This window comes from Bufo bufo, chromosome 2, assembly GCF_905171765.1.
Source record: "Bufo bufo chromosome 2, aBufBuf1.1, whole genome shotgun sequence".
NCBI lineage: Eukaryota > Metazoa > Chordata > Amphibia > Anura > Bufonidae > Bufo > Bufo bufo.
In genome coordinates, this window is record NC_053390.1 from 802,277,281 (window position 1) to 802,295,081 (window position 17,801).

A 17,801-nucleotide genomic window follows, 5' to 3' on the forward strand; every position below is an offset into this window, starting at 1 on the left:
GTGGACATATGATGAGGAATTCCGTTGGCGCTTGGCGTTGCATCCGGAGGTGGGTTGAGGGGTCAAGGCCACTGATGGTTGGCTTCGCCTCATTATGTCACAGAGGCAGACTCCCTTTCCAAGTGCGGCCACTGGTCCCGGAACAATTTCCGCGCAGGGACCAGTGGCCGTTCGCCGCCCAGGGGCATGCTGGCTCTTCAATGAGGGTCATTGTAAATACGCAGGGTTGTGCAACTACAAGCATGAATGTTTGGCCTGCAGTGGCAACCACGCTGCTAACCGATGCACTCGCCCCCCAGTTAAACACTTTAAGCTGCCCGGCACAGGCGACCCAAAGTACCCCGGTGAGCGTAGTCGAGATGTCCCCCTGGCTAGACATCTACCCCAATAAGTCGTCTGCCTCTCAGCTTCGCTTTGGTTTCACATTTGGTTTCTTCATACCGTTTGTGTTGAGCAGGTTTCCGATGTTCTCTGATATGATAGGGAGCTTACCGAAGTCCTACGGGAGAAGTTGGGTAAGGAAGTTTCCTTGGGTAGAATTAAAGGGCCATTTCAGTCTATTCCTTTTCCTAACCTGAGAGTGTCCCTTTGGGGGTTGTTCCCAAGAAGGAGTCGGGGAAGTTTCACCTCATACACCACCTGTCCTACCCTAAGGGTTCGTCGGTGAATGATGCCATTCTTCCTGAGGATGCCTCTGTGTCTTATGTATCTTTCGATCGGGCGGTGGCGTTGGTTAGGGAGGCGGGAAGAGGCGCTCTCCTGGCGAAATTAGACATTGAATCGGCCTTTAGACTTGTGCCTGTCCACCCGGATTGTCATCACCTTCTGGGATGTTCTTTTGAGGGCCGTTTTTATTATGACACATGTCTCCCCATAGGATGTTCCATCTCCTGCCACTATTTTAAGATGTTTGGTTGTTTTTTGGAATGGGTGGTTAGGCATGAGGCCGTATCCTCGTCAGTCATTCACTATCTGGATTACTTTTTGTTTGTTTCTCCGGGATCGGGGGATGGTTGCATTACCATCCTGAACATATTCTTATCGCGTATGGCAAGGTTTGGGGTTCCCAAATCAGTTGAGAAGACGGAGGGACCGGTCACGTGTTTGTCCTTTTTGGGCATTGAAATTGATTCTGTTGAGATGGTTTTTCGATTACCCCGCGAGAAGGTTTGTAAGCTGCAATATTTAATTGAGGGTTTTCTTGCGGCCCGTAAGGTTACCCTTCAACAGTTGCAGTCGTTGTTGGGTCTGCTTTGTTTTCCGTGTCGAGTAATGCCCATGGGCCGTGTTTTTTCCAGGCGCCTGTTGCTAGCTACCCGCGGGGCTAAGTCCCCACATCACCGTATTCGCCTCACAAGGTCGCTCAAAGCTGACTTGGGTGTTTGGCAGGCTTTTCTACACTCCTATAACAGGCACACGTGTGTTATCTCTGAGGAAGTACCAAACTCGGTTCTGTCTCTTTTTTCGGATGCCTCCGGTTCCTGTGGCTTTGGTACTATTTTATGTAAGGAATGGTGTTCTTCTCCTTGGCCGGATTCGTGGCGCTCCCTGGGTTTCTGTAAAAATTTGACGTTGCTGGAATTATTCCCGATTGTGGTAGCAGTTGAGATTTGGGGGCGGAAACTCTCGGATCATCATGTGTGTTTTTGGTCTGACAACCTGGGGGTAGTTCATTGTATTAACCGTCTGTCTTCTTCTTCTTTGCCGGTGATTGCGCTTTTGCAACATTTGGTTTTGCGCTTCTTGGAGCATAATATTTATTTCAGGGCTCGCCACGTTCCAGGTGTTGATAACAGAATTGCTAACGCTCTTTCCAGTTTTCATTGGCAGGTTTTTCGGGAACTGCTTCCAGAGGCGGAGCAAATAGGGGAGGAATGTCCGCAGCACTTATGGAGTTTGGTGGTCAGCAGCTGATGTCCCTTATCGGTTCTTCTGTGGCTCCGGTGACTTGGCAGGCTCACGGTAAGGCCTGGGCTGACTGGTTGTCTGTCGTGGGTACCAGGGATGTAGCGGCGCAAGACGGTTAGAAGTGACGGTTGAGTGGTTGTTCAAGTTGAAATCTATGGGTGTGTCTGCGCCAGTGGCCCAGCGCCGGTTGTCTGGGGTGGCTTTTTACTTCCAGCTTTGTGGTTGGCCTGATGTCTCCAAACATTTCATTATTAGGCAGGCTCTGAAGGGTTGGAAGAAGGAATATGTTCTTAGGGACTGTAGGCGTCCCGCTTCGTTCTGCCTGTTATGCAGGCTGGTCGAAGCTTGTTCGGGTGTGTGCGTTTCGCCTTTTGAATCTGCATTGTTCTCTGCCTGTTTTAGTTTGGCCTTTTTTGCTGCCCTTCGGGTGGGTGAGTTGCTCCCTCCCTCTGGTAAGAGACCGGGGGGTTTGCTGTTTCAGGATGTAGTCTTTGGTAATGGGGCAATCAGAGTTTTGGTTCGCAGATCTAAGACGGATCAGTTTGGCAGAGGGGTGTGGATTCCCCTCCACCAAGTTGTTGGTATGGCTTGTCCAGTTCGATTGGTTACAGAATACAGCGCTCTGCGTTCTGGGGGGTCTAATTTCTTCACTCATCAAGATGGTTCCCCCCTGACTAAATTCCAGTTTACAGCTGTTTATCGCACTTGCTTGGAGCGAGTGGGGGTTGAGCCGAAGGAGTTCGGCACCCACTCTTTTCGTATTGGAGCTGCTATGGAGGCAGCCAGGGCAGGCCTGCCAGAAGCTGAGGTTATGCGTATTGGCAGGTGGCAATCTGCCTGTTATGCCAGGTACATTAGGCCCGATATTTTGATAAAAAAAGAAAAAAAAGTAAAATAATAATAAAAGGATGACATAATAATACAATATGAGAATTAAGGTAGCTGTAAAAAAAAAAAGAAAGAAAAGTAAATGATGTTGATTTATGTTTTCAGTTATGTATGTCTCCGTGCAGATTATGTGGGTATGTTTGGCATGTTTGTGGCCTTTATTTACATATCGGATTTGTGCTAACTGTTTTTTCTTTTAGGTGTGGTACGCCCTGCGGTCTGGTTGGTTGGCCACTCGTACATATTTTGGGCAACTCAGGGAGCGGTGTGCAGGCCCGGAGGTTGAACGCTGGGATTTCGGGAAGTGGATGTCTCCTGGAGGGGGATCCGAGGTCTTAAGTGGTCTCAGATTCTAAAGGAGGTGGTAGACATCAGTTTTCATTCTAGGGGCCCTGTGATACTCATGATTCATGCCGGGGGCAACGACCTATGCCTCTCACGTTTGGCAGAGCTCATGACACTCATGCGCTCTGATATTAAAAGGTTCTCGTCCTTTTTTGCTGAGATGGTTTTAGTGTGGTCGGAAATCATTCCCCGAGTGGTTTGGCATGGGGCCCGGGATGCTGAAGCTGCTGAGAAGTGTAGGAGAACAGTCAATTCCCGCATGTCCCGCTTTGTGCGGTCCCATGGCGGGATTGTTGTGCGTCATTGCCAACTGGAAGGTGAAAATAGGTTTCTCATGAGGCCAGATGGTGTCCATCTCACGGAAATTGGCCTTGACATCTTTATTTCCGGCCTGTAGGACGGGATTGAACAGGCTATGTTTTTGCTGGGTGGTGGTCGGAGCCCCGTTTAAGGCAACGGGTTCTCCTCCGTGGCGGCATTTGTTACAACGGAGAGTTGGTGATAGCTGATGGCGTACTTGCCCGCCGGAAGTCCGGCGGTTGGCATACAGCTCCAAGATTGCAGTTCTTTGGTTTTGCCGTTAAAATAAACAAGCTGTGGCCGATCATCACCCAGCTAAAGGTTAACCCTGTTGTCCAAGTGTTCTTTCATTCAAGTTCTGGTTACAATAGGGGCCACTCCCTTTCGGGCAGAGGTGTCGTTCTCCTTTCCCCTCCCTGAATTACCAACAGTCAATAAAGAAAGCATCATTCAGCAAATTGGAGTGCCGGTTTCTTCCTCATTAATCATTTAAAACAGTGTCTGGAAATGGATCTGGAAGAATCAGATGTTCTTGAAGAACTGTCTGAACAATCATGATGGCCAGAAGTTAATGGGCCATTTAGAAGAGTAAATCCACCCAGTAGGAAGTTACCCCCAATCGGCAATTATACACATTGACTTCTTTACTGGGTTAGTGACTAAGGCTCTACAACACATGGCTGATGGGTATTTTCAGCTTAGTAATCTTACCCAAGGGTAAATTCTTTATTTCTGTTCTTTACAGGATGATACTTTGATTGCCATTAAATAGTCTGCCAAAGGGGGAATGATGTAATCATGGATCACAACATCTATACAGAGATGTGCTACCAAATCCTCTCGGATAAGGAATGCTCCACAAAAGTGTCAGTTAATGCAGCTAAAGAATATCAGAGGGAGCTTTAGCAAATTCTTGTCAGAGGCAAGGATGCTGGGGTCATGTACCTGAATAAATATAAATATATATACAGCATCCTACCACAAGGCAGTAGTACACAAAAATGGGTTTCAAATGCATTTGTACCTACACGCTGTTGTAAGGTCAAAACTGGTGTGCATTGATGCATTTATATATAAAAAGTCCAAAATGGAGTAAAGAGGTTGTAACTTCCAGCCACCATTAGATGGAGCTGGTGTCACCGTCTCTATACAGAGAGGAGGAGTGAGAACATTCGAGTCAGTCAGTCTAGCTCTGCCTAGTCTGGACATAGGAGCCTTTTTAGCTAAATCCTGCTCTCGATTGGACCAGCCAGAGTTATACCCATGAGATAGCAAAGTGTGGAGGACAGCTCCAGTCATATTGTAAAGGAGTATGCCAGACGCTAAGAGAATGCGTGGTGAAGTCTGTGGAGGATCTCTAGCCTCCATAGTCGTTTGTCAAGTATTTTAAAGTCCAGTGGTGCCTAGATACACCCACAATGCAAATTGATCACCTGTGTAAATTTCCACATCCCGCAGAGGAGCATTTGTACTGTGAGTATAACAACTTGGTCAAAAAGATGCAGCACTATGTCTGACATTGGAAAACGCCCAGTGGTTTCATCATCTCATAAACTTTATAATATTGCACTTGTCTTCTTCCTGGGTACTTTACAACAAAAGTCAGCTAGTGAAGTGCAGTGTGAGCATTATACGCATGTAGCAGGGTTAACACACATGGTTTATGAGACATATTATCTAAACTAAATGCAACTAAATGCGTTAAGCAATTGCTTTTCAATGGCTTTTGTTTCAAGATAACGCAATGAGTTAAGAAATTTGAGTTAACCACTTCCCGCAACTGTAACGCCGAAAGGCGTCATTGCGGCGGCTCCCCCAGGCTACGCTAACGCCAATAGGCGTCATCTCGCGTGAGCCGAGATTTCCTGTGAACGCGCGCACACAGGCGCGCGCGCTCACAGGAACGGAAGGTAAGAGAGTTGATCTCCAGCCTGCCAGCGGCGATCGTTCGCTGGCAGGCTGGAGATGTGTTTTTTTTAACCCCTAACAGGTATATTAGACGCTGTTTTGATAACAGCGTCTAATATACCTGCTACCTGGTCCTCTGGTGGTCCCCTTTGTTTGGATCGACCACCAGAGGACACAGGTAGCTCAGTAAAGTCCCACCAAGCACCACTACACTACACTACACCCCCCCCCCGTCACTTATTAACCCCTTATTAGCCCCTGATCACCCCATATAGACTCCCTGATCACCCCCCTGTCATTGATCACCCCCCTGTCATTGATCACCCCCCTGTAAAGCTCCATTCAGACGTCCGCATGATTTTTACGGATCCACTAATAGATGGATCGGATCCGCAAAACGCATCCGGACGTCTGAATGAAGCCTTACAGGGGCGTGATCAATGACTGTGGTGATCACCCCATATAGACTCCCTGATCACCCCCCTGTAAAGCTCCATTCAGATGTCCGCATGATTTTTACGGATGCACTGATAGATGGATCGGATCCGCAAAACGCATCCGGACGTCTGAATGAAGCCTTACAGGGGCATGATCAATGATTGTGGTGATCACCCCATATAGACTCCCTGATCACCCCCCTGTCATTGATCACCCCCCTGTAAAGCTCCATTCAGATGTCCGCATGATTTTTACGGATGCACTGATAGATGGATCGGATCCGCAAAACGCATACGGACGTCAGAATGAAGCCTTACAGGGGCATGATCAATGACTGTGGTGATCACCCCCCTGTCATTGATTACCCCCCCGTAAAGCTCCATTCAGATGTCCGCATGATTTTTACGGATGCACTGATAGATGGATCGGATCCGCAAAACGCATCCGGACGTCTGAATGAAGCCTTACAGGGGCATGATCAATGACTGTGGTGATCACCCCCCTGTCATTGATTACCCCCCTGTAAAGCTCCATTCAGATGTCCGCATGATTTTTACGGATGCACTGATAGATGGATCGGATCCGCAAAACGCATCCGGACGTCTGAATGAAGCCTTACAGGGGCATGATCAATGACTGTGGTGATCACCCCCCTGTCATTGATTACCCCCCTGTAAAGCTCCATTCAGATGTCCGCATGATTTTTACGGATGCACTGATAGATGGATCGGATCCGCAAAACGCATCCGGACGTCTGAATGAAGCCTTACAGGGGCGTGATCAATGACTGTGGTTATCACCCCATATAGACTCCCTGATCACCCCCCTGTCATTGATTACACCCCTGTCATTGATCACCCCCCTGTAAAGCTCCATTCAGATGTCCGCATGATTTTTACGGATCCACTGATAGATGGATCGGATCCGCAAAACGCATCCGGACGTCTGAATGAAGCCTTACAGGGGCGTGATCAATGACTGTGGTGATCACCCCATATAGACTCCCTGATCACCCCCCTGTCATTGATTACCCCCCTGTAAAGCTCCATTCAGACGTCCGCAAGATTTTTACGGATCCACTGATAGATGGATCGGATCCGCAAAACGCATCCGGACGTCTGAATGAAGCCTTACAGGGGCATGATCAATGACTGTGGTGATCACCCCATATAGACTCCCTGATCACCCCCCTGTCATTGATTACCCCCCTGTAAAGCTCCATTCAGATGTCCGCATGATTTTTACGGATGCACTGATAGATGGATCGGATCCGCAAAACGCATCCAGACGTCTGAATGAAGCCTTACACGGGCGTGATCAATGACTGTGGTTATCACCCCATATAGACTCCCTGATCACCCCCCTGTCATTGATCACCCCCCCTGTCATTGATCACCCCCCCTGTCATTGATCACCCCCCTGTCATTGATCACCCCCCTGTCATTGATCACCCCTCTGTAAGGCTCCATTCAGACATTTTTTTGGCCCAAGTTAGCGGAAATTTTTATTTTTTTTTTCTTACAAAGTCTCATATTCCACTAACTTGTGTCAAAAAATAAAATCTCACATGAACTCACCATACCCCTCACGGAAACCAAATGCGTAAATTTTTTTAGACATTTATATTCCAGACTTCTTCTCACGCTTTAGGGCCCCTAGAATGCCAGGGCAGTATAAATACCCCACATGTGACCCCATTTCGGAAAGAAGACACCCCCAGGTATTCCGTGAGGGGCATATTGAGTCCATGAAAAATTGAAATTTTTGTCCCAAGTTAGCGGAACGGGAGACTTTGTGAGAAAAAAATTAAAAATATCAATTTCCGCTAACTTGTGCCAAAAAAAAAAAATTTCTATGAACTCTCCATGCCCCTCATTGAATACCTTGGGGTGTCTTCTTTCCAAAATGGGGTCACATGTGGGGTATTTATACTGCCCTGGCATTCTAGGGGCCCCAAAGCGTGAGAAGAAGTCTGGTATCCAAATGTCTAAAAATGCCCTCCTAAAAGGAATTTGGGCACCTTTGCGCATCTAGGCTGCAATAAAGTGTCACACATCTGGTATCGCCGTACTCAGGAGAAGTTGGGGAATGTGTTTTGGGGTGTCATTTTACATATACCCATGCTGGGTGAGAGAAATATCTTGGTCAAATGCCAACTTTGTATAAAAAAATGGTAAAAGTTGTCTTTTGCCAAGATATTTCTCTCACCCAGCAAGGGTATATGTAAAATGACACCCCAAAACACATTCCCCAACTTCTCCTGAATACGGCGATACCACATGTGTGACACTTTTTTGCAGCCTAGGTGGGCAAAGGGGCCCATATTCCAAAGAGCACCTTTAGGATTTCACAGGTCATTTACCTACTTACCACACATTAGGGCCCCTGGAAAATGCCAGGGCAGTATAACTACCCCACAAGTGACCCCATTTTGGAAAGAAGACACCCCAAGGTATTCCGTGAGGGGCATGGCAAGTTCCTAGAATTTTTTATTTTTTGTCACAAGTTAGTGGAAAATGATGATTTTTTTTTTTTGATTTTTTTTTTCATACAAAGTCTCATATTCCACTAACTTGTGACAAAAAATAAAAACTTCCATGAACTCACTATGCCCATCAGCGAATACCTTGGGGTCTCTTCTTTCCAAAATGGGGTCACTTGTGGGGTAGTTATACTGCCCTGGCATTCTAGGGGCCCAAATGTGTGGTAAGGAGTTTGAAATCAAATTCTGTAAAAAATGACCTGTGAAATCCGAAAGGTGCTCTTTGGAATATGGGCCCCTTTGCCCACCTAGGCTGCAAAAAAGTGTCACACATCTGGTATCCCCGTACTCAGGAGAAGGTGGGGAATGTGTTTTGGGGTGTCATTTTACATATACCCCTGCTGGGTGAGAGAAATATCTTGGCAAAAGACAACTTTTCCCATTTTTTTATACAAAGTTGGCATTTGACCAAGATATTTATCTCACCCAGCATGGGTATATGTAAAAAGACACCCCAAAACACATTCCTCAACTTCTCCTGAATACAGAGATACCAGATGTGTGACACTTTTTTGCAGCCTAGGTGGGCAAAGGGGCCCATATTCCAAAGAGCACCTTTCGGATTTCACAGGTCATTTTTTACAGAATTTGATTTCAAACTCCTTACCACACATTCGGGCCCCTAGAATGCCAGGGCAGTATAACTACCCCACAAGTGACCCCATTTTGGAAAGAAGAGACCCCAAGGTATTCGCTGATGGGCATAGTGAGTTCATGGAAGTTTTTATTTTTTGTCACAAGTTAGTGGAATATGAGACTTTGTATGAAAAAAAATAAAAATAATAAAATCATCATTTTCCACTAACTTGTGACAAAAAATAAAAAATTCTAGGAACTTGCCATGCCCCTCACGGAATACCTTGAGGTGTCTTCTTTCCAAAATGGGGTCACTTGTGGGGTAGTTATACTGCCCTGGCATTCTAGGGGCCCGAATGTGTGGTAAGGAGTTTGAAATCAAATTCTGTAAAAAATGACCTGTGAAATCCGAAAGGTGCTCTTTGGAATATGGGCCCCTTTGCCCACCTAGGCTGCAAAAAAGTGTCACACATCTGGTATTGCCGTACTCAGGAGAAGGTGGGGAATGTGTTTTGGGGTGTCATTTTACATATACCCATGCTGGGTGAGAGAAATATCTTGGCAAAAGACAACTTTTCCCATTTTTTTATACAAAGTTGGCATTTGACCAAGATATTTATCTCACCCAGCATGGGTATATGTAAAATGACACCCCAAAACACATTCCTCAACTTCTCCTGAGTACGTAGATACCAGATGTGTGACACTTTTTTGCAGCCTAGGTGGGCAAAGGGGCCCACATTCCAAAAGCACCTTTCGGATTTCACTCGTCATTTTTTACAGAATTTGATTTCAAACTCCTTACCACACATTTGGGCCCCTAGAATGCCAGGGCAGTATAACTACCCCACAAGTGACCCCATTTTGGAAAGAAGAGACCCCAAGGTATTTCGTGATGGGCATAGTGAGTTCATAGAAGTTTTTATTTTTTGTCACAAGTTAGTGGAATATGAGACTTTGTAGGAAAAAAAAATAAATAAAAAAAAATCATCATTTTCCGCTAACTTGTGACAAAAAATAAAAAGTTCTATGAACTCACTATGCCCATCAGCGAATACCTTAGGGTGTGTACTTTCCGAAATGGGGTCATTTGTGGGGTGTTTGTACTGTCTGGGCATTGTAGAACCTCAGGAAACATGACAGGTGCTCAGAAAGTCAGAGCTGCTTCAAAAAGCGGAAATTCACATTTTTGTACCATAGTTTGTAAACGCTATAACTTTTACCCAAACCATTTTTTTTTTACCCAAACATTTTTTTTTTATCAAAGACATGTAGAACTATAAATTTAGAGCAAAATTTCTATATGGATCTCGTTTTTTTTGCAAAATTTTACAACTGAAAGTGAAAAATGTCATTTTTTTGCAAAAAAATCGTTAAATTTCGATTAATAACAAAAAAAGTAAAAATGTCAGCAGCAATGAAATACCACCAAATGAAAGCTCTATTAGTGAGAAGAAAAGGAGGTAAAATTCATTTGGGTGGTAAGTTGCATGACCGAGCAATAAACGGTGAAAGTAGTGTAGTGCCGATTTGTAAAAAAGGGCCTGGTCTTTAGGGGGGTATAAACCTGTGGTCCTTAAGTGGTTAAGAGTGTGTGTGTTACACCTGCTACATCTGTAGCTCTCAAGAGACAATCGTGCATGTTCTCTCCTACTGCAGCCTGGATAGGTTATCAGTACCTGATCGGTGGAGGTCCGACATCCGGGACACCCGCCAATCAGCCTGTCGGATCCGTCCTGCCGCAAGTGTGAAAGTAGCCTTAGGAAGGAAAGCCATTGTTTTTGTCTTTGGATGACTTATATTAAGAGTTCTGAACCCTTCCCAGACACTAATCTGGGCTGTTTTATACTTTTTGTATGTTCTAATTGTCTTAAAACTGGTACTTCTCCATTACCGTTTGGGAATCATCTATACTATTTGGAATGATTGATCCTCCTGTTTATGCACCATCTAGTGATGATCAAGCATGCTTGGCACATGGCGGTATTCAGCCGAATACCGCATGTGCTCGAGCGCAATGCTCGAGTCTACGCCCTGCACGTTTCTTGGCTGCTACGCACAATGCCCACACTGTAATGCCGTAGCCATGTTGGCTGATAGCATCACAGTAATTGGCTGACCGGAACGCACCCAATGACGCATGTTCAGATCATTCTTCCTTAGGGAGAGCTGTGCTGAGCAAGGGACAGACAGTGTAGGGAGTGATTTAAGAATATTATTACCACCCAAAATTTTCAGAGACCCAAAAGTCTTCTTAAGGACTATTGTGTGTGGCAGCAGCAATGTATATGTAGTGTACGGGAACTGTAATACCCGTCACTACCAAAGTGTCACTTGGTGTGCTGTCGTCCCTCCTTAACTATGGAGAAGTTGGTATATGTCAGTTTTATAAAATGTCATGTAATGCAATGCTATGTGTTTCCCTGTTACTATGAAACTTGCATGTACAGGCCTGCAGGGGTGTCATTCCAGCTTCTAGTCGCTAGAGGGGGCTAGGGAGCCCTAGTTTATATAAGGCCAGACAGGGAAGTACAAGGCAGACGGAGTCTAGTATCTGTAATCTACAGTTGGAGATTAGACAATGTCCGAGACAAGTCCAGGCCTGAAGCCTGTTGTTCAGGAGAAGATTCCCTCCTGAATTCCCATATGCAGAAGCAGGAATACCTTAGACTAAGAGCCTGAGGAACCTTTCAGAAGCTGAGAGAGACAGAGGCAAAGATCAGGAAAGCAAGAGGTACTCAGAAAGACAGAGGAGGTACTTATAAAGCTATAGCCAAGGATATAAAGCCAGAACTAGGTTAATGGGCCTTGGTGAAGAATTGCTGTATTCCAGGATCAGACAGAATTAGAGTGCAAGCTCCTGTGCTGCAAGTCCTGTGTTCAACACTCTGTAATTACCCTGCTATAACTGAATTGCCTGCATCGACCGAATTGCAAAATCGACTGTATGCTAAGGAACTGCATTTCCATTATTGTCTCTGCTTGCAAAACCACTAAAGTTGGAGTTCTGTTTTAAGACTACGTTTCCTCAATTTATTCCTGCATCCGCAAACGGCGTGCCACCGTTTACTTGGCACTGGCGTCACGAACTATTCCTTACCTATACCTGCCCTTGCAGAGAGTCAGCTGTACCAGGTTAGTGTATATTGCACTACATCACCCAGAAACACCTACTACACACAACTTGAGTACGCTGCACCTCTCTTTTGGCGTCACGAACAGGATACGCACGCTTTCTAGTGCAAGAAGCGTGAACTTTGTGCCTTATACAGTTGCCCTGTGACCAAAGTGACAATTTTCCTGTTTTATTCAAGTGGACTTTGTGGACTGAAAATCGTACCCAAAGTGTACCAAAAACCTCTAAAAAGCGCTGTGAAGTGTTGCGCTGCACAGAGGAAGAAAATCGCCGCATTGGAGTGTGGTTTTGTGGACTTTAAACATTCCTGCTTGCCGTCAGTGAATAGACAGCGTTTGTACCTAAAGATGGCCGCTGAGCTTGCTGAATTTACTGCTGCGTCACCTTCATCCCGAAAAGGCGGGAAAAATTGGCGCCTTTCTGAGGAAAAAACGGGAAGAAGGTCAAGGGCAGGCGCCACGGCTTATCTGGACATTTGCATGTCTGCCAGCATGGACACCGCCTTCCCTATACTAGAATACCTGGGGGGCGGCCTCCCAGTGCAATGGGAGGAGCTGGCTACTCTAATTGACGCGACCCTATCGCTCTCCTCAGAAGGATCGAGCATGTTGGATTGTGAGCAGAGTGTTGCTGCAGCGTCCGCACCTGAAATTGAAAAGATGACTGACATCGGTGTAGAGCTAGAGGAGGCTCCACCGGCCTACGCTCCGGGACCGGAGCAACCCGCCTGCCGCCCAAGGGAGAAAGAACCCGAGCCCTACTATGGCTCGTGGAGGGACTTTTTCCAACCATCTTTTAAATGGTCCTCCCTGATGGCGGAGATCCGAGAGGCCGCTATAAAGCGGAATGCAAAGACTAAAATCGTCTATGAGGAACTAACCAAGACCATACATGAGAAGCATACGCACACCCAACCCCGCCTGGAAAGGAGAAAGGGAGTGGTGCTATCGTTTGACAAACCCCGTGGCTACGGGTTTATTCAGGACTATCTAACTGGCAGAGACCTCTATGTTAATCGAAGGTCTGTCAAAAGAGACTACCTCCCTTCGTACCAGCACAGCCTCCGCGAGGGAGAGGAAGTGGAGTACACCCCTGCCGAGAGCCTACGCGGCCCTTATGCGACTGCTGTGACCCGTCCCAAGTGAGCACCTGAGGACTGGGAGGCAGAAGAAAGAGAAGACTACTCTGGCTGCGAGCGAGAACCGGAACGCTCTCCAGAGCCGGCCCATCACGCCTTTCAGGAGCGGAGCTCCTTCATTGGGCCAAACGTCTTCTGGCAGCCAACCGTGTTGGAAAAATGGGTGAGCCCTTACCCTTCCCCCGAGCTGCCTCGTCGGGAGAAGACAATATCTGAGCTGGAGCAGTTAAGAGGACTTAGTGCTACCTTCCAGAACATCCGGATGGGACGGAGACCAGACGCATCGCCAGAACCTGCAGAGGCCGAGACCGCGTCATCGGTGACTGTACCTGCGACGGCGGCGCCAGCAGAGGACAGCGACTCCGACACAGACAGCATCGGTGAGCAGATCGTCCGGCTGGAGGAGAAGTTGCGGGAGTTGCGCAAGACATACACCGCCAGGATCCAGACACCGCCGAGGAAGGATGAGGTAAGGGTGCCTGTCACCACCCGCCGACCGCCTTCTGTTGCCACCGCTCCGTCAGTGCCCCAGACCGGACCCGCGATTGCCGTAAACTGCTGCACCCAGAGCACCGGACCGCTTGCTGCGGCGGTGCCAAGCACGTCACACCCTGCAGTGATCATGCCAGGGCCGGCACGGTCCATCAGAGGGTTCACCCCTAGGCCTATGGGGCCAATACCTATTAGGGGCCCCTTTACTCTACAGCTGCCCCCTGACACTGTTATGTGGGCCCATCCTCCTGTAGAGGACTACTACAGACGATACTTGCCAGCGGAGCCAAGTAATTACAATATTTCACTGTGAATCAGCCTGCTAGGCCTTTGATTGATTTCATCAGGAGTGATGTTAACCCTTTCAGGACAGGAGTCCTATGTTTCTGGTCCTTTGTTGCGGCTGCCAGTTTGTCCACGGCTCAGTGGTAGGTGTTGACCACTGAAATTACAAAGTCAGCAAGGCCACGTTTGTTTCCAGGACCTCCTGCCTGCTTTTGTTACCCCACGCCAAGTTGTGCCTGTTCCTTTGTTGCACTTTTACCCTTCACCCCCTTTTCAGGTTGATCAGGGGTATTACAGCACTTGTCTTTGCTGTCCGTTTGTTGTGCAACTTCATACTAAGGAACCGTGCCCGGAGACAGACTCAAAAGTACCTGAGCCTCCGAGATTCTTACTCTTTTAAAAGTATTGTGCCCAGGGATGGACTCCACCGCATGAGAGCCTCTGTGATTTAATGAGAAATAACCTGGGTACGGACTCATGTTTGTTATTTGAGCCTCCAAGAACTTTTATACTGTTTTATCATGGACTTATTCATTGTCATGGACTATCCTGGTTATAATGTTACGCTGTGCCAGGTCAGCGCCCCCGTTCCATTCACTATCCTGAGAGAAGAGAACGACGCCCCTTGTCACTACCCTTCACTTTTGCCAATTGGACCTGATGTAAATGTAAATGCAGATTAATTACATGTATGTATGCCTGCATGTCTCTATTTTCTATTTCAGGTAGAGATTCCAGTTGGGCGACCCATGATGGAGTACGAGGTCGTACTCAGCTTAAAGCAGTGGGGTATGTAGTGTACGGGAACTGTAATACCCGTCACTACCAAAGTGTCACTTGGTGTGCTGTCGTCCCTCCTTAACTATGGAGAAGTTGGTATATGTCAGTTTTATAAAATGTCATGTAATGCAATGCTATGTGTTTCCCTGTTACTATGAAACTTGCATGTACAGGCCTGCAGGGGTGTCATTCCAGCTTCTAGTCGCTAGAGGGAGCTAGGGAGCCCTAGTTTATATAAGGCCAGTCAGGGAAGTAGAAGGCAGACGGAGTCTAGTATCTGTAATCTACAGTTGGAGATTAGACAATGTCTGAGACAAGTCCAGGCCTGAAGCCTGCTGTCCAGGAGAAGATTCCCTCCTGAATTCCCATATGCAGAAACAGGAATATGTTAGATCAAGAGCCTGAGGAAGTTTCCAGAAGCTGAGAGAGACAGAGGCAAAGATCAGGAAAGCAAGAGGTACTCAGAAAGACAGAGGAGGTACTTATAAAGCTATAGCCAAGGATATAAAGCCAGAACTAGGTTAATGGGCCTTGGTGAAGAATTGCTGTATTCCAGGATCAGACAGAAATAGAGTGCAAGCTCCTGTGCTGCAAGTCCTGTGTTCAACACTCTGTAATTACCCTGCTGTACTGAATTGCCTGCATCGACCGAATTGCAAAATCGACTGTATGCTAAGGAACTGCATTTCCATTATTGTCTCTGCTTGCAAAACCACTAAAGTTGGAGTTCTGTTTTAAGACTACGTTTCCTCAATTTATTCCTGCATCCGCAAACGGCGTGCCACCGTTTACTTGGCACTGGCGTCACGAACTATTCCTTACCTATACCTGCCCTTGCAGAGAGTCAGCTGTACCAGGTTAGTGTATATTGCACTACATCACCCAGAAACACCTACTACACACAACTTGAGTACGCTGCATATATTTTTAGTGCAACCTGCGCTAAATAGCTAAAGCTTTACAGACCCAAAAGTCCTTCTAAGGACTATTGTGTGTGGCAGCAGCAATATCTATTTTTAGCGCATCCTGGGCTAAATAGAGTACAATAGTTAGGCCGCTGCAGACAGCGACATTAGCTGTGCCACATCTCCAGTGTAAAGTGTGTGCATCCAAAAAACTTTGGTGCTCGATCAACACTAGCACCATACTTCTCGATCTTTACTTACCTTCATCTGTTGTGTCGTTGTAGTGGCTCCTCTTGATACTTGTAACGTACTGTCACTGATGCTGGTGGAGCATTGGCTAGTGCTAACTGGCATAGGGGAAATCTTCCCAGTCCATCGGTTCCCTTGGGCCAATTTGGATGTTGTGCGGTGTAATGGAGATGCCTCTGTCTCCTATTGGCCTGGAGATGGTGGGCGTTCAACAGATGGGCAGATTTAAACTCTGGGAATCTAAGCATCTCACAGGGCTTGTAATAATGCTGGTGTGAAGCTGTCAGTCTGAAATATGAATTACAGTTGTCTAACCTGATCCCTGAAGAGATGTGAGTATAGGAATCACGTAGGGTCCTTGTAAGATATGTGTCCTGGGGAAAGTGAAGTTTAGGGACAGTACAAGAGATAGAAAATACATGCCGTACGACGAGCACTGTTGCCTGAGCAAGCTTCTCTGAACCAGTTTAAACTTATTTGGGTGCTTGGATGTGGTATGTTTAGTCTTATATATACCTGACTGCATGTTTTAGGTAGTTGGATCTCTATATGCTGCCTGTATGATACAGAGAGACAGATAGAAGCATGCCTGGTTGCTTGTCGTAGGCAGTGAGATAAATGTATGCTTTTGTGACTGCTCAGTGCAGTAGACATTCCGATCTAAAAACCGAAAAAACTCTGATGACATGGAACGAACGACTAGACCCTGACATACGCAGCTGTACGCTATTGATAGACTAGTTCACATTATCTGCATGCTGAAGACATTAAAATAGGGTGAGTAGAACGTATTGCCGGCTCTTAGAGATGAGCGAATTTCCGCTTATGAAATTCGTTTACACTTTGTTTAGTGGTAAAAGGTGAACTGCGTTATGGATTCCTTTACCACGGACCATAACGCAATTCTATGACGGAATGCATTACGGAAAGCCTTTAGAGGCATTCCGTTATAATAGAAGTCCATGGGCTGCATAACGGATCCGTCCTTTTTCCGTTATGCAGCGGAGCTACATTGATAGAAGACTTATCATTATTTTAAATTTTAATACATATAAAAATGCTTGATTCTAATTATTTCTCTTACGATTCTGTACTTTTACAATCCCTTTCTATCCCCCCAAAAACAAGTAAAACACAGATTGTCCCACTATTGTGATCAGTGAGTGCAGTTGTAGCAGTGAAAAAGGAGGAAAGAGTTGGATTGGGCGTCACTCAAATATCAGGCAAACATATAGCCAAGTTGGGTTATAGCAGAGTAAATTTTATAATATAAAAGTAAATTACATCACACACATATTATAACATGTTGCATAAAAACAATAAAAACAGCAAAAGATAAAAAACAGCAATATATAAAATTGATGGATAGCACTGAGTCAATTGTACAAAAAAAGAGGTTGTATCACCGTCACCTATATAGATTCCAAAGTCTGTGGCCCAGAGAGATGAAGTCTCATGCAGATGTATGTCACTATGGGGCTGTACCACCATGATTTTTATAACCGTGACTTTTATAAATCATCCCAGAGTCTGTGGCCCAAAAAAAAACGGAGTCTCATACAAGTGTATGTCGCAATAGGCTAAACATAAGAGTCATATATTTGTAATATACGTGATGGTTTTCATATAGCAGTGCTCAAGCGATACTCATATAATAGGGTACTTTACCGCTTCTGCGTCTTCTATTGTCATAGGTTCGCTTGTGCACCTGGAGCTTTTGATACAGTGCTCTGTTGTGAGCTGCAAGGACCTGCAGGTAAAATTTCCCAGGCTCTTAGGTATTCATTGTAGCAGTGCAGCTTAATTCCACCGCTATGACCTGCCAGGACCTGTGTGGTGTCCCACGTGGTACACTAGGCGGTCATGTGATTTATGCTTCCAGGCGGGGATTTCGAATCTCCTTAAATGCAG